The sequence below is a fragment of the Numida meleagris genome, chromosome 2 (genome assembly GCF_002078875.1).
Source record: "Numida meleagris isolate 19003 breed g44 Domestic line chromosome 2, NumMel1.0, whole genome shotgun sequence".
NCBI lineage: Eukaryota > Metazoa > Chordata > Aves > Galliformes > Numididae > Numida > Numida meleagris.
In genome coordinates, this window is record NC_034410.1 from 33,717,284 (window position 1) to 33,730,090 (window position 12,807).

The 12,807-nt window shown below is 40.7% G+C and overlaps 1 long non-coding RNA gene across 1 annotated transcript; it reads left to right on the forward strand.

Annotated features, from left to right (window-relative positions):
- LOC110394896 lies at positions 2,928 to 8,114 on the forward strand. Its single transcript, XR_002436006.1, has 3 exons — positions 2,928 to 3,231; positions 4,621 to 4,756; positions 5,578 to 8,114. It is a non-coding gene; the product is annotated as an uncharacterized LOC110394896 (long non-coding RNA).

Consider the following 12,807-nt stretch of genomic DNA (forward strand, 5'->3'; position numbering starts at 1 on the left):
AAAAATTTCTCAGTTCAACCAGTTAAGAGAACTTGGAGTGCTCAGCAATTCAGACAGTGGCATTTTAAGGCTACATGATAAAACCATTTAGAAATTCTGTCCATTGACAAGGCTTGCACTCTCTATATTAAATCCCCTAATTGCTGGCTTTCTCTGAGAATTTTCTCTATTTTTGTCTGCCTTCTTGCTTACATTGCTTCCTCTGTTTTCGTATCTGAGGACATTACAAAGGATTGAATGCATCTGCAGAACTGCACTTGCTACTCCACTGCTGAAGGTGAAGCCTTCCTAGTGGCTTCCTAATCTGGGCAATAATCAAAGTGTGAGAGGAAATGTTTATTTTAACCATCTACTCCACTGCGAGCACAGCGTACAGGGATAGGGTAAATAACAAATAGGGCAAAAATCAGAAAGCCTTTGGCTTTAGGAAGCAGCACTGTTTCATGAGAGGACAGTCACAATTCACTCTCATGATTGTAAAATTTGCAAATGGAAAAAAAAGGAAAGACAAATTTAAAGCTGGTGTGAAATGGTGCACCTAGAAACTTGATTCCATTTAGGTGTGTCTACAGCCTCACTAATCTTTATAATAAACAGGCATGCAACTGGGACTTGCTGACATGACAAAGTCCCTCTAGGGTGCACATGGAACAGTTCTGCTTGTGTGTAAATGTATCCGGATCCACAAATTCACACCCAGCGATTGAAAAGCAGCTACGATTCACTTCAAAATGGATGCCAGTCAGAGAGGATTTACTCCTAAAACATTCCTCCAAGACTGCAGGTTACATGTGGATGCATAGAATGCCCTTTCCTTCTGATTTCTCAAAAAACTGTGCAGCATAAAATACTCCAGCACAGCTGTCATTATAAAATTACGCAGTTTTCAATATAGCCAGATCTGCTTTGGTGTCATCTGCTTAAAAAGAAGACTACAGGTACTGTTTTCCTTTACACTGACGGCACTGCTGCAAAACAGAAGTATTAAAGTCTCATTTCCTTTAGTTACACCAAAAGTAAAAGCTCAGGCAAGGTACTTTGGGTGTTCATAATTTTTAAGAGATCGCCACCCAGTGGTAAAAGAGAATTAATGCCATTTTTCAGCTCCCGGAGGCAGAAGCAGTGTGTAGCAATGCTTAGCAATGGCTGCACCCATCAAAATATCGCCATAACAGTACAAGCAAAAATTAAGGAAGCTGTAATTATTATTTTTTTTAATTTTTAAAGTGGATTAATCAAGTAGGTAAAACCTTTGAAATGTAAATGACGTAACTTTCACTATCATGCCTTGCTGCGAGAAACAGCTGAAAGCAGGCACCTTCTTATTTGCATTGTTGGATTGGTTATTATGAAGACAAGAGCCACAAGGGCTGTGTAACTCTGATTGATCATCATTCATAAAAATCGGTAGAAATGATTCAGTTAACACTTCTGCTTCTTTAATCAGTTGGATTTCAAGCAGCTGTTTTTAAAGCTAGCATGTTATCATTCATTCACAATTTTTCTGGACTAATTAATGTTACTTGTAAGCTGTGTGATGGCTGCATAAACAGGATTACCCATGGAGGGTCCTGGTGGACCCCAGTTGAACATGAGCCAGAAACATGCACTTGCAGCAGAAGAGGCCAACAGAACTTTGGGCTGCGTTAGGAATATTGTTGCCAGCAGACCAAGGAGGGTGAGCCTTCCTCTCCACTCTGCATTGATGAGGCCGCATCTGGAGTGCTGTTCCCAGTTCTGAGTAGTCTAGCTCAAAAGACACACGGACACACTGGAGGGAGGGCTACAAAGATGGTGAAAGAAATGGAGCACCTCACATATGAGGGAAAGCTGAGAGATCTGGAACTGGTCAGCAAGGAGAAGTGGAGGCTCAGAGAGGGGGTCTCAGAAATGTGCATAAATATATGAAGGGAGGGTGTAAGGGAGAAGGAGGCATGTCTATTTTCATGGAGCCCAGGGCCAGGAAGAGGCAGTGGGCACAAACTGAAACACAGGAGGTTCCTTCTGAACATCAAGAAGAACTTCTTCACTGTGCCAGTGACTGAGCACTGGCAGAGGTTGCTCAGGTGCTGTGGATTCTCCTTGGAGATCTCCAAGAGCTGCCTGGACATGGCCTCGGCACCCTGCTCTGAGTGTTCGTGCTCGAGCAGGGGTTGGACTGATGGACCCAGAGGTCCCTGCCAACCTCAACCACAAAATTAGTATCTTTAATTCTTCTACATAGCTGACAGACTTTCATATCACTTTTAGGTTATCTTCATGCTTGGAGTTACCACTAGCAATTTTTTTCCAAGTCGTCCTTAAATTGTTTTTTCAGACCAATTTGATTCCGTGTTCCTCAGTACCATTTGAATCAAAGCTCTGCAATTGCCAGTCCTTCTCTAGTCTCACGCTGTTGGCTGTTCCTAAAAGCCAGCTATACAGAAGGAAAACATGATCCTCAGAAAATTTGGGTTTAGAAGCAGCTAGAAGATCAAAGATGGCCACTCCTGGTCCGTGGTGCATCCCTTCCCTGATGCTGAACATTGCAAGAAGTAATTTAATCCCCTATTTCTGCAGGCTGAGATCTTCCAGCCAACAACAGTGAGGGTGTTTGGGATCCTGCCCTTTGTGAAATGCAGTGCTTACATAATCATTAATCCTCTCCTGTTTATCCCAGTTTTTTTAAATGTCACACACGAGGTGGGGGACAAGTCTCTAGTTTCACATGATTTATTCAATGAAAAATAAAAATGCCAAAGAGCAACTTCTTTCTGGGCACTTAAACAAAGAAAGTCTTTTATGTCTCCAGTGAACCATGAACCTTATCATCATGAAATGTTCCTTTAGGTAATTCACTGTGATGTGACCAACCACGTATATCACTCAGTTCAATCAGCTGCAAAAATGGAAAAATACACATATACACAAGATGTTTTTTCCCTCTCTTCTTGAAATAAAGAGCTTCTTGTAATTGTATTGCAGTCTGTTTTGAGCTGATGATCCAATTTGAGTTACCTTGGGTTGGGAGCTTTGGCTTGTGTCTCAGCAAAGGCCATTCTCTGTGCTGCTGATACCAACAGGCTTCCTGATGAGGACTGCTGAAAGGGCTCTCAGGAGGAAACCTTAAGGAAATTTTACATTAAATTGGCAGTGGAAATTTTCTCTTTCAGGGCAGATCTCACACTTAAGCCCAACTTCTGCCGGTACCAGAGGAAGTTCAACCTTAAAGGAAGCTTCAGTTCCAGTCACGTAAGTATCAGAGCAGAGTGTGCTCAGAACGTGGCCATTACCAGTGTCACAGTTGCACTGTGCAGCATGTACAATTCATGTCCTGAAGATACTGTGGCAAAACTGAAATAGTCCAGTGCTTTATCATGCATGTTGTATACAAACATTACTCATAGTTAGAATATGTTCAGTAAACCATCTACCCTGGTATGTATTTGTTTAAGACCTGGGAGGAATGCCAGAGCTATATTTTCCTGCTTCCTGTTGCTTTAAGGAACAAGGTGTAGCTGATGATTTGTTGTGTAAAGAGCAAGATGTAGTCATAAAAAGTGTGGGAGACATAAGGCTCTAGCAGTCATGGTTCATACAAAGTGGTGAGGATTAGACTGGATTATGACAGTGGTGTGAATGGGCACTGGTTGGGAATAACTTCTAAATTCAATTGGCTGGATCAATCTTATTTTACATGGATGATGGTTACCATGTATTGGCTTAACTGTATCTGGTTTTAAGCTGGTATAGTTTATGCAGTACAAAATCTAGAGGTAAAGTGGGCAGCAGTAGGGAATAACGATGTAAAATACCTCAGTATCTGTGTATTATCTGTCCTCTACTCGTGTAGCTGCCAGTGGGTTAAGCTGCCTGATTTGTGCACCTTATTGTAAAAATGTTCTTGCAAATTCTTTACAAAACTACAATTCCTTGATTAGAGTAAAGCTTTGCTTAGTTGAAATATCATCCAAAGTTGACACCCCAATCCACTACATGGACAACTTGTACTTCAAAACCTGCTGATCTAGGCTGTATAGGATGTGGTGGTGTCTAATTATATTTACTAGGCTATCTTCTCAATTATATGGCCTGCAATTTATTTTTTTTCAGTGGAAGCTTGTGTGTAGGCTGCTGTCTCAACTGATACTGGGGATCTTGGGGGAAACAACCTCAAAGTTCTATATGGGCAGGCGCTAGAATGGGCTGCCCAGGGAGGTGGTGGAGTCACCAACCCTGGAGGTGCTCAAGGAATGTTTAGATGTTGTGTTGAGGGATGTGGTTTAGTGAGAACTATTGGTGATAGGTGGGCAGTTGAACTGGATGATCTTGTAGGTCTTTTCCAACCTTGGTGGTTCTATGATTCTATATGCTGCTGCATTTTGAGCTGAAGAATCAGAGCAGTGCAGCTGTGACCTGTAACACACTGCTGTGATTCAACACAGGTGGGATTTGTATCACATGCAACAAAGAGGTGTGCACTTCAGTTCAGCCAGGCTTTGCTACTTCAAGCAAATGAAATTTGGCCAAGGGTTTGAACAATGAACTGGTGTGTTTCTACTGGTTTTATGAATAAAGCAGTATGAACAACACTTTCAAAATCGTCTCTTGGTCTCTTTGCCTTTGTTCTTATTCCTACAGTAACTGCAGTAGGAGCAGTGTCAGTTTGTGACTTCCAACCTCTGTTTGTTAATCCTTTCGTCAGCTTGAGCCACGTTGAGAGACTGAAGCAGAAAATGAGGATCAGCTTTCTTTACCAGTGGCCTCTTGTGTTTGGGTGTGTATACCTTGTCACAGTTACAGCAATTGCATTTATGTCAAACCAAATCATTTTCCTTTTTACATATTCATATACATGCATGGAAATTTAGCACATAAAGCACAGATTTTATTGCTCCATGTAGGAGAATATTATGAAAATAGTCACAGTTTTGGCAACTGTCTGGCGTTAGAAAGATCTGCTCACAGGTCTAAGGCAGTGTTTGGTTGCTTCCATTTAATCTGTGTAACTGCCTTTATTATAATGTGTTTACACTCTTTCATTAATGTTGAAGTAACAAAACAGTCAAGCAGGCCAACTGTCTTCCATTCACATACCCTATGCTGCAATGAACAATCTGTCAAAGAGATAAAAACACTTGCAGAAAGCAATCACCTGACTGCAGACATTCCAGGCAGATTTTGTAGGTGTCCCATGGTTGCACTAATCTCTTCTGAACACATGGCAGCCTCCTGGTGACTTGGCAAGGTGATTTTGCTGCACTCAGCTCCACAAGCCATCGACAGGTGGTCTTGCTCTTCATTTTACGGTAGGGTACTAAATAACTGTCGCATTTCGTTACACAAACAATGAGGGAAGAACATTCATGGAGTTAACTGTAAGAAAGACGCTGAGATGCAAAAAAATGTGGTCCACATTTTGTCCACAGTTAGCTCATTTTTGGAAAGCAAGTTGAGTTTAGATTCTGGAGAGGGACTAGATGTAGGGATTGCTTTAGTTCCATCTCTGCGTGTTAGCAGGGTAAGCCAAGGTTCTATACACTGACAATATGGATGGGAAAATATTGGTTTAAAAAGACTCCTGTTGATTTGTTTCAGACCCACGGTGTTCCATGCTATGAGAACAAAGCTGTCTCATCTATTTGCCCCTTGTGTTGACCATCCTGCACGTAGGTCTCACTCCTGCAGCCAGCACCACAGAGTGCAGCTACTCAGCCACAACTGGATGCTCCAAGAATGGACTTCAAATCCTACTTTTTCCAGGAGCTGAATTAATTCACATTCTTGCTCTGCCACTGAGCTCAACTTGATACCATGTTTGTCATCAGACTTGCCTTATTAAGATAGGATTACAAGTAGCAGTGGCTTACTGTCAATCAAGCAGTGGTCAGTTGTCCAGCTACCTGAATCCCATAACCCTCAAGCTCCAAGTCTCTTTCGTATACGTTTGTTTTGTTCCTTACATCTTTTTGCATATCAATGGCTATTTTCTTTCATCACGGCGCTTTCTAAATGGTTAAATACTTAACTCAAAGCCTAAGGATGCACACGAGATCCATGCCTTATCAGTGGTGGGTACGCAGAGCATACTGAGTACCCACCATTAATACTGGTAGCTGGACTGGTAGTAATAGCTGGACATATCCCTCTCTACAGCTGTGATACCACAGGTACCTTTCAAAGACCAAATTAGTCCCTGGAAGGACTATAGACATCCTGCTTATTTGTGTGGTACCTGAGCCCTTGTTAGTCTCGCTTCTTTCTCGCTCCTTTCTTTACTTTAGTTGCACAGCTGTAACAATTAGACTTGCTGCTTTCCAGGCCCTTTTTTGCATTGCATTAACCTATTACTCCCTGCAGAGCCTGCACCTCTAGCATTTGCAATACAAATACTCCTGACATGCAGCCTGCAGCCCTGAGTGCCTCTGAGATCTGCCTCATAACCAAAGAAAGCCTGCCTCAAGGTCACCCAAAGCAGCAGACACACAGTCTTGTCTCGTATCTCTCATAGCTTTTAGGTGTCCCCTTCATATTTTCTTCTTTGTCCACCAATTTTGGTTAGAACTTCGGAGTGTTGAGGTAAGATGAGAGGTCTGTTATACAGCAGGTGCTCATTTAGAAAGGGAGTCGCTTCCTTTGTGTACAGACTGGTTGGCATTCACTCTCATTCTTTTTTCTCCTGCGCTGAATACCTGTTTCTAATCAGTCTGCAATGTTTACTAGGGACATCCACAGCAGAGTGAAGTTTGCTAAGTTTTCTGCAGTGGCTGTCAACTAAAGCAAAATAAAAAAGGAAAGATATGAAAGGTTAAATGTATTGAAGAAGGCAGTTTAATTACTAACAGGATAGAGGGATAGAGAGTCCAAACAGATAAATCTATATAACTGGAATAATGATAACCAGTAGCATCCCAGGAAAGTATAGAAGAGAGATAAGCCCATCACTGAAAGAGGTTTAAGATAACTCACTGTTATGAGTATACTCATACATTATGAGTATAATGTAACCCATCTACTGTGGGCTATACCTGTGCACGGGGCAGTTGCCATGGCTTGACTCATGTGCAGTAACTTCTACTCCTCTTCCTCAATTGCATGGGTAAGTCCTAAGGTTCATAAATAGACGTGTAATAGACAAATTGGGTTGGCAGAGCTCCATAAAAACATGCAGAACATTAAAACTGGGAAGAGAAAACAGAATCTGATTCAGAAACAGAAAGAAAACCACTTTCTTCTATCTTTGGAAGGTTCAGTTTTAATTTATGCAACACCTTGCAGGAACAATAAGAGTGGAAGCTGATGACATAAAAGTATAGTAGTTAAAATAATGCAAAACTAAATATAAATCTCAGTTGTGTGGTGAACTGAGTGAAAATCAGAATGAAAAAATTGGATTTTTTGTGAGAATCAAGAATAATATCATACTTTGGCAACCGGGAATGACATCCACATTCAGTGCCAAAGCCAAGGCAACAAGACTTTCCTCACAGCCCTTACCACACAGGTGCTTCATACAGTTCACAACTGAGATGTTCTTTGAGTGAAAGAGCGAGCAAGTGCTGTTTAAGGCACTCATCTGTGACTTCCAGTCCCAGATCCAATGACTGGAGTGAAATAAAGTGGAGACTTTGAAGAGTAGAAATTCACTTTCTGCAATTAATGAGCAGGGTACTCTCCTAAAATATCAGACTTAAATACTCCAAATTAAGCAAGGAGAGGAACGGAACTCTGTAGGCTTCCAGTCTCAAGTTGCACCAGGGGAGGCTTACATTGGACATCAGGAAGAGTTTCTTCATGGAAGGAGTGGTCAGACATTGCAATGGGCTTCTCAAGGAAGTGTTGGAAATCTGGAGGTATTTAAGAACTGTGTGGATGTGGCCCTAAGGGACATGGTTTAGTGACAGTACTTGGCAGGTTCAGACTGACGGTTGGACTGAGAGGTCTTGAATGTCTTTTCCAACCTAAATGATTCTATGACTCAGTGATTCTAGGTCATTTATTAGCAGCACAGAGCTACATGGGCAGCAGACTTCCATGGCCCTGCTTCCAATTTTTCAAAGCCAGAGACTGAAAACCATATCATGGCTGTTGGCTAGGACAGAAAATGAGCCATTTCAGAATGCTGTACTCACCAAATCGACTGGCAGCATCATGTCTGGCTCTCCTGAACTGTCCTTTCAGTTCTTCATCATAGCTCTTGTGGCAGGAAGACCCCAGTCTTCTTCTCCAGACAGAAAAATTCATTTTTGCCTATACCACAAAGATGTTTTGAGCTGCCTGTGGTGAAAGCACAAAAACTTTGCCTAATAAATCTCATTTTCTTCAAAACTGTCTACAGTTTATTTGTTTTTTTAACTCACAAAGAAATGTACCATTCTCCAAAAAGAAGTTGTTTAATTCACAAACATATTTTTGAGTAGTTAATTAAAAAAGTAGTTTTCTAGTCAACCCCCTTGAATTTTTTTTCTATCTTTACAACAAATGCCAAACCAAAAACCTGAAAATCCCGGAAAGTTATAAGAGTGGGCAATCTATTACATATCAGAATGAGAAAGAAACATAGCTAACCTCAAAGCTGTATAGAGAAAGATTTGTGAAATGTACATTAACTACAATAAAAGAAGTAGCTATGGTAGATGCTTCTTGGTGTGAAACCTCTAATTTTGGTGAATTCTAGATCCCTTTTTTTTTTAGAGGTGACTCCAAAACTGGCATCCAGCTGGAGAAGAGGGAAGTATTCAATACAACAGAAAGAACTAGAGGGAACAGAACAGGCAGAAATCATCTGTTAAGACAAAGTAGCTGCCTGCTGGGTAAAAAGAAATGGCACGGTTGCTAGCAGTACTAGCTGCTCTGTCTCCATGGGGTCGTGCTGCCCTCCGTGCTGGGGCTGGCTGAGACACAAAATGGCATCTGGGGGATCCTGCAGAGCAACTGCAGAGCCCAGCACTGCCCTGCTGTGGAGCATTCTGGAGAGACAGGAAACCACGAGCAACCAGGTTGACTTCTTGGGATGACTTTTCCGCAGCCCACTCACGCTAAATGCCAAAATAATTAGTCAGATTAGTGCTGAGCTGTTCCTCCCACAGTGTGTCTTTGCTAACCTTGGAAACTCAATTAGAAATGATTTAATCCGTGCTTGTTTTGTTTATTTATTCATTTCGCTTTTTAGTTGGAGCTCATGTTGTTCTTATGAAATGAGCTGACTGGAAGGCTATGGGTCCTGCAGTACTTCTTAGAGGAACAAATATTCCTTTTTTTTTTTTACTGCTGCAATATCCAGGATGCTCAGACAACTTTTCCCGACCCCTATAAACAGCACACTCCAACCTCAGAATAGAAACATGATCTCTGCCCTGGCATGTTTAATATCCCATTATCCTCTGAGAATGTGTTCATCTTTTTGACCCATTTTACTTCATGTTCATGTAAACTTTATTTATGAGAGTTTATCTGAGGACAAGCTTGGCGACTTGATAAATATATGATCAAAAACAAATGACAAAGCACAATAATAGCACCAAATAAAAGGAAATTTGATGAAAAGTTTGATGGGATTTGAAAGGGAGGTTTATATTAGAGAAATGGAAAAGATCTTTCCCCAAATTCTGTTCCTAGGTTTTCCACCTGTGAGACTTATACATTTTTGTAAATTACCATCTGTTTGGCAAATAAGTTATATAACTAATTATAACTTATAATACTTATTATAACTAATCTTAGTTTTCTTAGGGAGATGAGAAAGTTGTACCATTAATCGTGTTGCCTTTTACTGAGAATTTCTGATGATTGTGGCTGTGTCGGTCAGTTTGCCACAGCTCTGAGAAGTATAAGAAGGAGAGCTGGGTTATTCTCTTTGTGTTTTGTCCCTTTAAAAAGCAAATTTCACAACAGCATTTTTCTCTTGGCAGAGAAGATGAGGTGTCTTAGTCTGCACCAGTAAGAACCACAGTGGGTCTCTCCCAAGCTCATACAAACTCAAAGAAATCCATTTACTTCAGTGCCTCTTTCAGTTTGCCCTTCCATCCTCTAACTTCATACATTTCATAATGAGAAAAAGCCCAAAATTTTACTTTCATCTCAGCATACGGAAAAGATGAGCTGGCAATCAAGCTTTTTCTCTGCAATATAGGGGACTTGTATGTAAACAAAAGAGTGGTTTTGACACCCTGTGCCTCCTACAAAATGTTCTGGGCAGTTACCGCATGGCAATTGAACTCATTATCTGGAGAGTTTAATTTCAGTCACTCAAATATCTGGCTTTTAATACAGAATTTGTTAGCACTTTAAGTCACTATAACAGGAAGTGCACTGAGATTCTGAAATAAAAACTGTTGTTATTGCAAAGTATTAAATGTTGAATAAAAGAAGCAGCTCCTCGGTGGCATGTAATAGTTACAGCTCTTACTCCACAAATCACTTAGAGCCACTTATGTATACTATTATTAGCTATAAAAACCCACTAGGATTTTATGAACATAGCAGGTCTGAGACAAAAAGATTATTTCAAAAAGAATGGTGTCTTGGTCAACAGAAGTCTTTTGGCCCTTACACAGACATGGTCAAAAGAAAAATGGAGATTATACAAGCCCAATTACCTAGAAAAATGTTTGAAGATTCAAATGCAATTTATCCAGGAAGATTTTGTTTTAATTAGAACATAGCAGAGTAACTGCAGCAACTTGCAGTGATATCATAAAATCAAGGCTGTTTCTATGGGAACACCACCGACTCCCAGAAATTATCGTGTCAGTTTGCCATAAATAGAAAATTTTATTTATTTTTTTAAGAGAGAGAGAAAAGAGAAAGGAAAAAAATTACAGAAGAAAGAGAACAAATAGGAGAATCCACTCCTCTCCTTTTGATGCTTATTTCTAATACGCTGTCAGGTTTTATTCTGCAAAAAAATGTGTTTTAATGTAGTGAGATGAAAATCTCAGTAAAACACTGTTCCTACCACAGACCTGAGGCCTTGAACATCTTTTCTGAAGACTTTCTACAGGGTGTTACAGAAAAAAACATGCAGCAGGCTGCTCTGTACTGATCTCCCTGCTCTTCCTACAGCACAAGTGAACTCAGGATTGGCGGGGGAGGTAGAAATATCTTTGTCCATAGATATTTGTTACATTTCTTCATTTCCATCTTTTTTTTCTAGCTCTGTACTTTGAAAGTCCAGTCTGAATGGGATTCAATTATAGAGCAAGAAAGGGGAACTATGAATATCACAATCATAAGCTATTATTTTCTTCCATTTGCTTATCTAATTGCCTCCCTTTTCCAACAACCTTCCTCCTGATAGCTGTTTTCAGCATGGTGTCTTCAGCAACCACCTAAATGTAAGGGAAAATGCTCGTGTTCCTCCCAGTAATATCTAGAGATGTCCTGTCCACTCAAATTTCCAGCACGACAGTGTTTCTGTACTCAGCAGCTTTCTTCAAGACTTCCCTCTGGGTCGACCTGGTCTAGTGGTTGGTGACCCTGCACTCAGCAGCGGGGTTGAGACTAGATGATCTTTGAGGTCCTTTTCAACCTAGGCCATTCTATGGTTCTATGATTCCCTTCGCCGTGCCACACCCTCTTTTGCTAAGACAGTGCCTTTCTCATGAGCTACAAGAGCATCTCAGTGCTGTATTCCCAGCTGTAAAATTCTCTCTTGCTCACAGTTTGTGTCTCCTATTTTCCAGCTTCCAAGACATGTGTTCTACTAACTGATTTTTTTTATTTCCCCGTCACCAGCCATTCCTCTGAAATTATCCATTATAATCTTCTTCATCCCTGCCCTATGGTGGCTAGTAGTAGTACTTGAATGTTACACCACAAACTGTATTGTTCGCTTCATATGTACTGAGGAGAAACTCCTCACTTAGAAGTGTTCCAGGATAATAAATCCTTATTTAATTTCATCTTTTTGAATGACAGAAAATAATAATGTCATCTGAGACAAAACCGGAGAGTAATAATATCAGTAAATGCTGCTGAGAACATTGACGGTGAACAAGATGATAGCCCTTCAAGTGCAGTCTTTCCCTGCTAACAATTGGATTGAAAATCCTATCTGCATATAGTGCAGCAGAGGGCACTCCCTTCTTCAGATCCCTACAATGAGCTTCAAGTACTTCAAGTGCTCTCGAGGGCTGGGAGAGATACCAACTACATTTCAAAGAGAAAAATGTCTTTAAATACCTATAAGAATGTTGATAGCTCTACTTGTAAACAATGTGTGTGGATCCATTTGTTCCAGTGGGACTTACATGCATATTTTTCTTATGTTGCAGACTGTAAAGTATCTCATCTTTTCTTGTGAGGCGGTGAAAAGCTGAATAGGCATTTACTAACAGTATGTTCAAATCTCAGTTTCAAATGAGACAGTACCTTTCTTTAGACACAAAGAGCCAATTATCTCAAAGAATACCTTAAATATTTACAATGAAATATCCACATAGGGAAGCTGCAAGTTTGCTTACACACTTAAATTATGAGTCTACAGCAGCATGATGCCTCTACAGCAGCATGACTTCAGGGACTGCATAGCTGAACAGTATTTCAGTTTTTACTGGTGTGAACTAGACAGAGAAGAAGGGCAGACTGGAGGCCGGGTGTGAGCAAACGCTTGACAGTATTTTGCTGAGAACAGTCAGTTATGTCTGAGGTACCATCAGGAGCAGCAGGGGTTACTGGGGCATGTATAGCCAAGACCAACAGATGCATACTCACACTGCTCTTTGACTATGCTAATATCTAAGCTCCATGTGCCATGTTAATAGCTGCGTCTGCCATTGTGCAGGAGGCTTTTCTTCTTGTTGGGCATTCTGTTCTAGATAAACTCCG